This window comes from Falco biarmicus, unplaced genomic scaffold (assembly GCF_023638135.1).
Source record: "Falco biarmicus isolate bFalBia1 unplaced genomic scaffold, bFalBia1.pri scaffold_36, whole genome shotgun sequence".
Taxonomy (NCBI): Eukaryota; Metazoa; Chordata; class Aves; order Falconiformes; family Falconidae; genus Falco; species Falco biarmicus.
In genome coordinates this window covers 807,799-820,683 of record NW_026611914.1, presented here as the reverse complement: position 1 = coordinate 820,683, position 12,885 = coordinate 807,799, and positions in this window count along the sequence as shown.

Here is a 12,885-nt window from a genome sequence, read left to right as displayed (position 1 = left end):
TCAAGTATATTAATGGGTGTGTGTGTGTGCGTGTGTGTCTAGTAGAGTGCGCTCTGAACATCTGAAAATACTTCTATACATGTGTATGATAAAATGTTCAGGACACTAAAAGGAAACGGGCCCTGGTCAGTGTACACGGCCGTGGTATTTTACAGCAGTCTCCCCTGGGATGTGTTTTGGGACACTGGGAAGAATCAAGGGGTAGTTCTGAGGGAAATGTAACTAAAAGCACCCTAGTGCAATAGTGTACTCAGGGGTGGTCTCTGTATAAACTGGGCGACGGGGGAAAATGGCAGTTTGCATTATTGTATGATGTTACCGCTGATGTTGTTTTGAAGGCAGGAAAGGAAAAGGGACAGAGTTTGATACGCTGATCTTTCTTCCACTGTAAAGACCCGTTCTGAATGGCAAAACCAATCCTGGGATGGTATTGGAAGAAAATTACAAAAGCTACAAGGAAGTGATTGCTCGAGATAGGGGAAAGCTGTTGGGTGTTGCTTGGATTGCATATTGACACAGAGAGAGTCAAAAGGAAAGAGTAAATTGTCGCTTGTTGGCGGTATCAGAGTAAAATGGTAGGGTGAGGGGAAGGTCCTGAGGACAGGGCAGAGCCCCCAGAGGGGGACTGCGGCCCAGCCCTCGGTTGGGTGATAATCAGTGTGCACAGTGCAAAAGGGATGGGCGTTCGGAAGAAGACCATCTGCTTAAGGATTGGAGTCCCTCTGCCCCCTTGCTCCCAGTAAGCGAGGAATGAGGGGGAGCGGAGGAGTGCAGGAGCGGTCTGCAAACTAGGACCATGCGCGGCAATCGGTTAGCTGAGGGGAATGTGCTCGAGCTTGTCTAGACAGCAATTAACATGATGAGGCATGTTTGCAGAGCACAGGGGAGTGGGAGACGGATGGCGCCAAGGGTGGCGCCAAGGAAAGGTAACACCTTGCTGTTAATTGGTGGAAGTGTCCTTTGTAGTTAACCACCAATCAGGGATTGCCTAGTATGTAATTCTTAGCTTAAAGAACCAATCTGTTTAAAGCACGCAGCTTCTGAAAACATATATAAACTCGTGATTGTGTACACTAAATCGACATTTGCTTGCATCAAGCCGCGTCCCGTCTCTTCATTCGCCGCAGAGGAGTCTCTCCCCAGAGCAGCCTCTGGTTAAAGTGGAGCTGGGAAGTGAAGAAGTTGAGCTTTGGGTAGATCCTGGGGCTACTTCCTCTGTTCAGAAGACTTTAGAGGGGAACTAAGCAATAAGAATATAAGCATTGCTGGTACGACAGAGACCCATGAAACTTGGCCATTTTTGAAACCTTTAACAATGAAGCTGGGAAAACAGTGGGTTACTCATCAGTTTTTATACTAGCCAAATTCTCCAGAAGCGTTGTTTAGGGAGAGATCTACTCCAAAAAATTGGAAGCAGAAATCTGATTTTAAAACGAGGAAATAGAAATCTGAATTCCAGAAACTTTTTGTGTCGAGGCAGCAGCTTTGTTATTACAGGCTATGCTGCCTTGAAAGGAGAAAGATACGCCTGGAGGTCAGAGATGCTGTGATTCCTATTGTACGAGCCGGAGAGGTTCCTCGAAAATCCCACAGGTCAAAACCTGTAAGGACTGACTTAAAGCCTGGATCATCCCCGCTGAGAATGAAACAGTGTTGCCCGAAGCTGGAAGCTAGGAGTGGGTCGGTAGCGATAATTCAGAAATTCTTGAAGTACAGCCTGCTGGTGGGGTGTGTATCGAAATCCAACACCCCTGTGTTGCCAGTGAAAAAGGCCAAGGGTTAAGATTGCTGTTTGGTGCAGGATTTAAGAGCAATAAATCACATACCTCAAGGTATTTATCCTGTAGTAGCACATCCATATGGATACTAAACCACCCTTACAGGGGAACAGGGATGGTGTACAGGTTTTGATGTGAAGGATGCCTTTTTCTGTGTTCCCCTGGGCACTGACAGTCAGAAGCCTTTTGCTTTTGAATGCACAAACCCAGAAAGAGGAAGGAAAAGGCAATACACTTGGGCGGTTATACCACAAGGCTTTCAAAATACCCCAACAATCTTTGGGAATCAATTGGCAAAGCAGTTTGACATTTGGAGAACAGAAAATGATCAGGGAAGAGTTCTGCGATCGTAGGATGATATTCTGGTTTCAGCAGGGACTTGGGAGCTGTGTCTTTCCCTGACGATAAGCCTTCTAAATGTCTTGGGAATTAGTGGATATGGAATTATCCAGGAGTCACTTCCACGTTTGGGGTTTGAAGTGCTGGAAGGCCAGAGACAGTTGGGATCCCAACAGAAGGAGGCTATTCGCTGCCTCGCGGAGCCTCAGACTCTCAAGGAACTACGAGGATTTCTCGGGGTGGTCGGATGGTGTCGGCTTTGGGGAGGCAATTGTGTTTTATGTGTGAAAGCTCAGCATGAGCTACTGAAAACCTCCTGCCATGGGTCTATTGGCGGGACAGAGGAGGGTAAAGCCACTTTCAAGCGTCTGAAGTGAGCTCTGGTGGAGGCCCCCACGTGGGGATTACCTGATGTGACAAAGACCTGTGCACTTCTTAAGCGTGAGGGAAAAGGTATTGCCTTCGGAGTTCTGGCACATTGTTTAGGGCCTCAGGGGCGGGCTGTAGCTTGCTCCTGCAAAGAGCTGGATGGGGTGAGCTCAGGATGGCCTGGATGCCCTAAAGCAGGAGCAGCACCTGTGCTACTGATGCAGGAGGCCCCTAAGTTCACCATGGGGCAGGAGGTGACCATCCATGTACCACCCGTGGTCGTCACGGCACTAGAAGATAAAGGAGGGCATTGGTTGGCCCCTAGCATAATGTTAAACTATCAAGTGTCATGTGGGGAGGGGGTCCTCCCATTTTGGGATGGGGAGGGGTCTGTTTTTTGGGCTCCGTTTCCTTGACAGTGCAGATCTGAGGGCTGCCCTGCTGCTAAGGACTTCCATCGAGGGGGAGCTTCTGCGTGACAACTGCATGAGAGTGACCTGCTGGAGGGTCCCCTTGGGGGGTCCTGATGTCCCAGGAGTGCTCTGTGGGGGGTCCTTCTGCTTCTAAGCTGTCCCTAATGTCACTAGGGTGTCCCTGGGAAGGTCCTAATGTCCCCGGGAGTGTCCCTGGTGTCCCAGGGATGTCTCCAGGGATGTCCTAGTGTTCTCAGGTGTCCCTATAGGCATTTGGGTGTCCCAGTGTGTCTTGGGGGGGTCCTGGTGTCCCAGGGGGAGTTCCTAATGCCCCTACAGTTTCCCTGGATGCAGGTCGTGTGTTTCCAGGGGGGTCCTAAATGTTCCAGTGTTGTCACTGAGGTGGTCCTGGCATCCCCAGGCCATTCTAGATGTCCCAGTGGTGTGTCTCAATGGGTCCTTGTGTATCACAATGTGTCCCTGGTGGGGGTCATTAATGTCACAGTGGTGTCCCTGGAGGGGTCCTGATGTCCCCAGGCCATTCTAGATGTCCCAGTGGTGTCTGTCAGTGGGTGCATGTGACCTAATGTGTCCTTCTGGGGGTCCTTAACGTTCTAGCGGTGTCCTCGGGGGAGTCCCTGATGTCCTAATGGTGTCCCTGGGGGGGGTCGTGGGTGGGGGTGGGGGGCGGTCCTGGTGTCCCAGTGTGTCCCTGGGACATTCTGGGGTGTCCCTGGGCGTGGTCCTGGTGTCCCCATGGAGGGGAGTGGGTAGTCCGTTATGTCCCCAGGATGGGGTTCCTGGGAAATTCATAATTTTACAGTGGTGTCCCTGGAGGGGTCCTGATGTCCTAAAAGCTATTCTAATGATGTCCCAGTGGTGTCTCCCAGGATGTCCTTGTGTGGCAAGGTATCCCTGTGGGGGTCCTTAATGTCCTTGTGGTGTCACTGGGGCGGTCCTGGTGTCCCTGATGTCCCAGTGATGTCCCCAGGAATGTCCTTGTGTCCCCAGTATGTCCCTTGTGCACTTCTGGTCCTGTGGGGGTCCTGGTGTCCCGGGAGGAGTCCTTAATGCCCCTCCATTGTCCCTGGGGTAGGGCTTGTGTTAAAGGGGGGTCCTTAATGTCCCAGTGCTGTCCCTGGTAGGGGTCCTGGTGTCCCCGGGGAAGGTGAGGGGGTGGTCCCTGATGTCCCAGGGGGCGTCCCTGGGAAATTCCTAAATGTCACAGTGGTGTCCCTGGAGGGGTCCGGATATTACCAGGCCATTCTATATATCGCCGTGGTGTCTCCCCGTGTGTTCTTGTGTCCCAGTGTGTCCCGGTGGGTGTCTTTAATGTCCCAGTGACATCCCTTTGGGAGTCCTGGTGTCCCCCCGGAAGTCCCTAACATCATAATATTGTCCCTGCCTGTGTGCTGGTGTCCCCAGTGTGTCACTGCAGAGTTCCTGTTTCCCTGGGGATGTCCTCGGTGAGCACAGCCTCTCCTGCCTGATCTCTGCCTGCCCTCACCCTCGCTGCACTCTGCGACCGAGACCTGCAGCCGCTGAAAAGCTCACCCTCACCCAGCCCGACGGCCAGGGCCGAGAAAGGTGGAGCGCTGCTGCTCCTCCCGCGGAGGATTCACAGCGGGCCTCTCTCAGGGAGTCCCTCAGCAGCTCTCCTGCTCTTGTTTCGTGGTCAACAAGGAGCGAAAGCGTGCCCAGATCTAGTCTGAGAAAGCTTTTGGCACGTGATAGAGTTTTGCTCTTCCCTGTGGTCAGCCTTTGTGCCGTTTTCCTGGGCAGGGGGTCCTGGTCACAGGACTCGGGACCTTTGCTACGGTCCAAGAGCGATTCCAAGGTGAGGAAGAGGTGTACGCGGTTTGAAGACCCGTCTCCCAGCTAGACATTGGTGAGTTAACTCTGCGGGAGCTCGCGTTCCTCACAGAGGTTATCCCTGGTGAGAAGACAACGGCCGCCCTCCACTTTCCCGCGCCCTGTTTGGGACTGGGGTGCATGCTCTCTGCCCTTCAGAAAGGGCACAGAGAAGCTGGGATTTCAGAATTTCTCTGGAGAGAATTCCCTCCAAAGTTAGGCAGACAGCTTGAGCTCCTCCCAAAATAACCACTCCCCAAGAGCCGTTTCCATGAACGACCTTTTCTCTGGCATTCCGTTTCTAATTTTACATAGAAATTCAGCCCGCTCTGCCAGTGACGATGTTCCACCTGTCTGGTGTTGGGGGGAGATAGATTGCTAATAAAACCCATGCATGGCTGCATGGCCACGAGGAAGAGGGGTGCCGTGCCTCACACGAGAGTCGTGAGGATTAGTGCTGGGAAGCTGCAGAGGGTAGGGGTCACCCTTCAAGCCCGTGTCATCGTTTCCTGCCCAGGTTTCGCTTTACGGTGGTCAGCAGAGCAGTGGCCAAGGCTTTGTCCGCCTGGGCCAAGAAGGCTGCAGCAAAGTCCAGGCTCAGACAAGGTGTGGGAACAGGTCTCCGCTGCCCAGCTGAGGCCCTGCCCCGCGCTGGGTGACCACAGCTCCGTCAAAAGGCACTCCCCAGGGGGCTGCTCTGCTGAGTTTCCTCCTTTGCCAGGTGCAGAGGCGCATCCTGGCAAGCTGCTGCAGAGACGGACGAAGCTTTCCCTTGCTGCACTGCCAAGTCAGGGGCCAGGCACAAGACAGAAAGACTTGGGCAAGAAGACTTCTGAGAGGTGAGACCCTGGTGGGAAGGGATGAAAGGGATCCTGCACCCGTGGAGGAGAGACCTCCCCTCCGGACACTCCGGCTGCAGGGACGCGGCAAGGTCCCTGACACGTGCCGCATGGCTCTTATGTGCTTGTTTCCCCTGTTGTGGGCCCCTCCCTGGGGAAGGTGGTGGATGCTGAGTGCACCCCACGTCCCTGTGGTTCCCTCACGCAAGAGCTGAGGTGCAGACCTCCCCCGTCCATCTGAGGGGGCTCAGGAAAGGCTCCCCGCTGCCAGCAGAAATGGCCCCACCTCGCGTGCTGCTTCTGCCAGCCTGGGGAGCTTTGGTGCCAGGCGAAAGTGGGAGAGCAAACTGCCCCGTGCTCATGCCGACTGCTCCCGGTGCCTCTTTGCAGTGCGCTCCCCCCACGTCCAGGCAGCTCCCCCAGGATGAAGGAGGCAGGCAGGCAGGAGCCGGCTTCTCCAGCCAAACCCACCTCTACACTCCCATCCTCAGACGACTGCCAGAAAGCGCTGCAGGTGCGTGCCTTGCTGTAGCTGCCGTGCTGCTGGGGACTCGGCAGAAGCCTCTTTGTGCAGAGAGCCAGCCTGAAAGGAGCCCTGGACGTGCGCTCCTTGTCGGCTGTCTGTCACCTCCTTCAGATCTTCCTTGCCCCCTGGGTTGTCACAAAACACTTTCTCCTGGCCCAGGGGCTATGGGAGATGCCCAAGTCCTTTCTCGGCTGTTCACAGTGCAGGGCTTTGGTCGCAGCTGTGTTTGCCAGGAGCCTAGAATGACCCCCGAGCCCCCGATGTGTTAGGGGCAAAGCCCTGCCAACCGACCAGCTGAGGCAAGGGGCGGCAACACGGGTCAGACCCGAAGGACACCCGTTCCAGGCGCTGAGACTAATCCTGCCTTCTGCTGCCTTGCCGTCCCCTCCAGGAGGTCTGGCAGCTGCCTGCAGAGTGGGAGCAAGTGAGGCCCAAGTGGCAAGAGCAGCTCGAGCAAGCAAAGGCAGAGTGGGCGGCGTGGGGAGCCTGGTCTGCGGGGAAGGACCGACAGCAACCCCAGGTACGGGCAGCGATTGACACCGCTGAGAGCAGCAGCCACCCTCTCCTTCGGGGCACCCAGGGCGGCAGGTCTCCAGAGCGGGGGAGCAGGACAGACACCCAGCTGCAGGGCAGGGGTTTGCCTGCTCATGCTGGTGAGGGAGAGAGTGGCAGCAGGATGCAAGCGACAAAATCGGCCGTGATAAGAGGCACGCAGTGCTGGGTCTCCCGGCTGCCAGGTCCTGCTGCAGGCTGCTTTCAAGAGGTCCTCTGGGAAACAGCACCTGTGGATGCCGTCTGCTTTGCTGAGAGCGTCTGCTCCTTGGCAGGCCCTCGGCACTGGAGGCGCTTGGACTCCCCACCCTCCAGCCCAGCCCAGGAGAGAGGCAGTCAAGGAGAGGTGGAGAAAGGCTCCAACCCCTCTCCCAGCAGAGCAGAAGACAGCAGCAACCTCTAGGCCTGGGGGAAACCTGCATGAGGGAGGAAGTAGGCTTTTCCTCCTCCCCTTAAGCTTTGAGTGTTGTTCTGTAGAAGGAAGAGAGTTGCCTTATTGCCCCAGGATGGGGTAGGGGAGCCCGGAGGCAGCGGTGCCTGAGCCTGGGACAGGGTTCTCCAGCCTGGAGGCCAAAGCTGTTGGTGGGACTCTTCCCTCCGGCCTCCTGCCTGGTCCCTGCAGGGGGCAGGGGACCCGTGCTGGGGCAGCAAACACTGCTGTAAAGCCTAAAGGTGTCCCCAGGGGCTGCTCCCAGCTCTGCCTGGGAGCTGCTGCCGTCAGATTCACCCACTAGCAAGCAGTTCCTGGTGCAGGAGTGACAGCTGCGTGGAGGAGAACAGGTCTGGGTGTCTAATACCAAGGTCTCCAACATCAGCTGAGCAGCGTTTATTTTAATGGTTTGGGTTTTTTTTTCTCCCCAGGAGTTTCCATAGTACCCCAAAGCCATTTTCTGTCAGAAAAGGTGCAGGCACGTGCACGAGACACGGGTGTTTCTCTGTGTTGTAACTGGGAGCAAAGGCGGCTTTTCTTTTCGTTCCAGCTGGAAGGGGAGCACAGAGCGTCAGCCCCAGGGAGGCAGCCCTGCTCCCTCGTCCTGGCTGTGGGTGTGAGCCCGTGCACGCTCCACCTCTGGAGGAAAGGCACTGAAGAAGAGCAGCCTGGGAGGGACCTCCCAGAGCCGGCTGGGGAGAGGGCTGGTCACCCCGCGGCCCATGGCGACGGCCGGGAGCAGCTCGGCGTGGCCAGTGGCCTCTGGGCACGGGCCTGCGGGCCTCCCCTGCGTTCTGTAGGCGGGCACCGGAGCGTCCCCAGGCCTGGGCGCCCTGTGTGGGAGCCATGCGTGGGGACAAGGCCCCGGGCGGTGGCAGCCGGAGCTGCTGCACGCACACAGGACTGAGCTCTGCAGAGGCTGCTGGCACCGGGGGGATGTGGGAGGTGCGGGCTCGGGCCTGCTGGGGCCTCTGTGAGGGGCAAGCAGGGGCTGCCCCACGCCGGGCACAGCCGGGCACAGCCAGTCCCCGCCAGGCTCCACAGCATCCACAGCCAGGGCTTTGTGATGCAGGCGGCGCAGCGTGCCCAGAGGTCATTGTGATGCGGGTCCCCACGGTGACCCCGCGGGTATTTAAGGAGCCAGAGCCCTGGGGTGCCCACTCCCAGGAGAGCCACTCCCTCAGGAGGCAGCATCTCCCCTGGGTGACCATGGCCGGTCGTCGGCAGGCGCCGCCGAAGATGCCCACGCATGAGGAGGCAAACGCCCCCCCCCAGCCCAACAGCAGGCTGCCGGGCCTGCAGAACCGGCGCCAGGTGAGGGACGGGGCAGGAGGGGGAGGCCGGTGGTGGGACGGGGCCACGCGGAGCTGCCTTAGTGCCAGGGCCGGGCTTGCCGCCACTGTGGGGGCCGCTGTGCCAAGGCAGCCGCCTCCAGTCCTTGACTTCTCCTCCTCCTGCCCGCAGATGGGCCACAGGCGGCCGCTGGCAGCGCCGCAGGACAGCCAGGGACAGGCTTCGTCCCCCCATGGGAACAGGCTGCGACGGCTCCCCTGCCCACAGAGCTCGCAGGCCGCTGGGAGCCGACGCGCACAGGTAGGGAGCCCGAGGGAGCCCGGGACAAACGTCTTCCCGAGTCCAGGCGCTGCCGACAGGCAGGCGGGAGCTGCAGGAGGGGACGGGAGGGCCCGGTCACCTAGCAAGCTGAGCCCCCCAAGCCATGCCTGCAGGCTGCCCGGGCATGCTGGGGATGCTCCCAGGAGTCACTGTGGGCCATGGCCGGAGCAGTGCGCTCCCCAGCCAGCTCTGGGAGCCGAGCGGCAACTCCCTGTGGGGCCGAGTGCTGCCCTGGGGGCTGGCAGGGGAGCCGGCACAGGGGCTCTTCCAGCTGGGACACGGGGGCACGGGCGAAGGGCCACAGTCACGCAGCCTCTCTCCTCGCCTTCTCTTGCAGATGGACAGCCCGGCGTGCAGGGTGGCAATGCCCTCCATCAGGGTGAGGCGGGAGGAGACAGCCCGTCTGCCAGCAAGGCAGGCAGCAGCACCACAGAAGGTGCACGCAGCTCGGGCACCAGGAGCTGCCAGCACTTGCTGCAAGCTCCCGCCTCTGCCAGCAGCAGCCTCTGCAGCTTCTGCCCAGGGCAGGGGAAAGGCCAGCAGCACTGCAACCAGCAGACAGCGACAGCTTGTCCCATCTACTCGGGGCATCCCTGGTGAGCAGGGGAAAGCCACCAGTGCGCAGAGCAGGAGGCATGCCCCACACAGCCCTGCAGCCAATGCCGCAGCTGGGAAGGAGACAAAGAGGTGCCTTTTGAGGAAGGACCCGGACAAGGTTTGCACTGGGAGCCACCGACCCAGCCAGCAGACAGCGGCACAGTGGCATCGGGAACACAGGCTGGGTGCGGCGAAGATGGCAAGAACAGAGGAGGTCCGGGCGGCCCAGAGTGGCAAGGCCTCTGCAGGTCAGCACGTGCGTGACGCACGTAAAAGCACCGGTGCTGCTGGCAGGGTTTCTGTGCCAGTTTCCCTGGGCAGGCGGGATGTGGCTTCAGGGCAGCAGGGACAAGTGGAAGAGCGCCACCCCAAAACACAGCTGTCTCTCATAAAGACCAAGTGCAAAGGCAAGTCGCTGCGGGAGCACCAAGAGGCTCTTAAGGAGCATGTGGCCATGCCGTCAGTGAAGACGGAGGATCAGATGGCCACCATCACCACAGCCAGCAGACACCAACAGCTTGACTCATCTACTCGGGGCATCCCTGGTGAGCAGGGGAAAGCCCCCAGTGGGCAGAGCAGGAGCCATGCCCCACGCAGCCCTGCAGCCAATGCCACAGCTGTCTCCCAGCCCACCCGCACCCGCTGCCTCCAGAACCAGCTGCAGCAGGAGATGGCACTGTCCACCCAACCCATCCTGCAGCGGTTCAAGCGCGAGCTGCCTGCCTCCCCCTGCACGGCCCAGCCCGAGGGCTCTCCTGGCCACCAGGGCCATCAGGGGACGCAGAGCTCCTGCTCCTCTGGCAGAAACAGGCCCCACACCTTGGCGGCCCTGCAGGAAAGACCAACAGAAAGCCACAGTGCTGGGCCACAAGCCACGTGCCAGGCTGTGAGAGGTGCTCAGCTCCGGGTGATGGAGCGGGAGGACTTGATGCTGCCTGGCAGCGCATACAGCCATCTCCTGCAGCAGAGCAGACGCCTGCAGCGTCTTCTGAAAGACCTGGAGAGGCAACAGAGTGCCCTTGAGATGGAGAGCCGCCTCCTGGGAAAGGACGGTTCTCCAAGAGCGTGCAAGGAGGCAGGGAGACTGCAGCAGAAGAATGCTCAACTAGCTGCCCTCACCTTGCGGCTGGGAGAGCGAGCCAGGCAGCTGCAGGTGACCATCCATCGCCTGGTCAATGCTCGCGGGCCACTGCCCATCCAGCGCTCCGCTGAGCAACTGTGCCCGCCATTGCTTCCTCAGCCCAGGGGTGGAGAAATGGGAGAGCCCAGCAGAGCTCTGCTGGCACGGGACAAGCGGCACGACTTGGCACAGAAGGCAGCTGAGGGGCTGGAGGCCCGAGCAGCCGCAGATGAAGAGGGATCCTCTGATGTGAGCACCCCTGGGCAAGCTTGTGAGGAGTTGCAGGTGCAGCTCGCCAAGGTGACAAATGAAAACACCCACCTGGCTGAAGAAAACGCTCGCCTGCGTGGGCAGATGGCTTTGACAGAACAGGTTCAGGCTGAAAATGCCAACCTGAAAGGGCAGCTAGCGCGACTGGCAGAGGAGCGAGACTCTGCCATCCAAGCAACCATCTGTCTTTTTACCCAACTGGAAGCGGCCAAGCGCGAGCTGACAGCCATGAGGGACAGGGCAGAAAGGAGTCAACAGCTGGAGAGGGAACATGAGGAGACAAAGCTGGCCCACAGGGAGCACAGAGAACCCCTGCGAGCGTTTCCAGCCCCGCTGAAGGAACTGAGTGATCGGTTTGAGAAGCTAAAGAAATGCTGCCAGCAGCTGTTTCAGGAACTGGAATGGCTGGGAGGAGAAAGATCCAACAGCACCGTTTCCGAGCCGCAGCAGGCTAACCTGGGAGCAGACAAGGAGTCCGTCCTGCTGGAGGCTATGAGAAAACAACCGGCAGAGCTTCGAGCATTCATCGCTCGTTACAGCTATGATCCTTTCGACGGTCCCAACGAGCGGCCTGAGCTGGAGCTTCCGCTAGTTGCTGGACAATACGTTTACATCTTTGGAGACGCGGATGGAGACGGTTGGTACGTGGGAGAGCTGACCGACGGCACAAGGGGATTGATCCCCTCTAATCTCGTTGAGGAAGTTCCAGGTGACGGGCGACCTGATGACACCACAGTCTCCCCAGAGACAAGTGATTGGTGGCAGGGCATAGATGACGTCTGTCCTGTCTTCTCATAGAGCTTCTCATTAAACCTCTTTTAATGACCTCTCTGTGTAATCTCACTCCCTGTCCTGTTTGTCTGAGAGCTGAAGGGACTCTGTGCCTGCTATGGGGGACGTGGCGGGGGTGGACTGAGTGCCAGCTACTGGAGTCAAGGCGAGGCCGTAGGCAGCTCTGGCTTGTGGTGCCAGCTACTGGTGTGCGTCCCAGTGCAGCCAGTGGAGTGAGGGGGGGTCCGAGTGCAGCTACTGGAGCCAGTGGGGATCTCAGCCATCAGGCACTAGGGGTGCGTCCTGAGAAACCACAGGGTATTTGCACTACAGTAGCATGTGCAGTAAAGAAAACTGGTCTTGCAGTTTGATCCAACGCTGCATCTGCAAACAAAACGAGGCGGAGGCATGAGGAACATGGATGGAAACCTCACCTGCCACACCAAAGTTACGCCACGGAAACTCTTCCCTTTTTGTCACCTGCCTCGGGTTTGGTAAATCTTTTGCCGAGTCTGAAGCAAAGGCCCATTGCCTCTTCTTCCTGTTTCTAACGGCTAACGTCTGGGTTTCACAGGCTGCTTTGTTGTGCGGCACCGCTTACACCCCAGAGTTGCCTTCATAAATGCATCCTTGTACTAGGAAAGGAAAATCGCCTGTCATGCCAGTCATACCACTGTACTACCCTACCCGCAGGGCAACAGACCGCCCTGCTTGTAAGAGGATTTAATACAGGAAATAATCCTCAAGTATCTGGGTGTTTTAACAGTTTAATCACGTCCTTGCAGTCTGACTGCTGACACAATCTAACAAGAAAAAATATTAAGGGGGCTAAATCTGTGTTTCAAAAAAAGTGGGGTTTCTCTTTCCCTTCCTGAGAAAACTTGCTCCCTCTACGTTTCTGCCCTGTCATTTCATCTAGCAGCTTCGAAGAAGGGTCTCCCGGCCAGCTATTTTGATGTCATGGCGAGCTCTGAGATGTTTGAGTTTGTTCCTTTCACGCCCCCAGAACTTGGAGTCCTGTGGCTACAACAGCATCTCTGCTGCTGTACAAAAGCAGGGCCCTTGCCAGGTCCTCACGATAACGCACTTGATGGGCAAGGTGAACACGTTATTTTACACAGCTTCAGAAATCTCACTGCATTGTTGCCTGCGAAAAGCCACTTTCCTTTTGGCATTTGAGACACCTTTGAACACTGACCATAGAGCCCTGTGGCAACCTCTAGGCCTGGGGGAAACCTGCATTAGGGAGGAAATGCCTTAAGAGGAAACTCCCCTTAAGCTTTGAGTGTTGTTCTGTAGAAGGAAGAGAGTTGCCTTATTGCCCCAGGATGGGGTAGGGGAGCCCGGAGGCAGCGGTGCCTGAGCCTGGGACAGGGTTCTCCAGCCTGGAGGCCAAAGCTGTTGGTGGGACTCTTC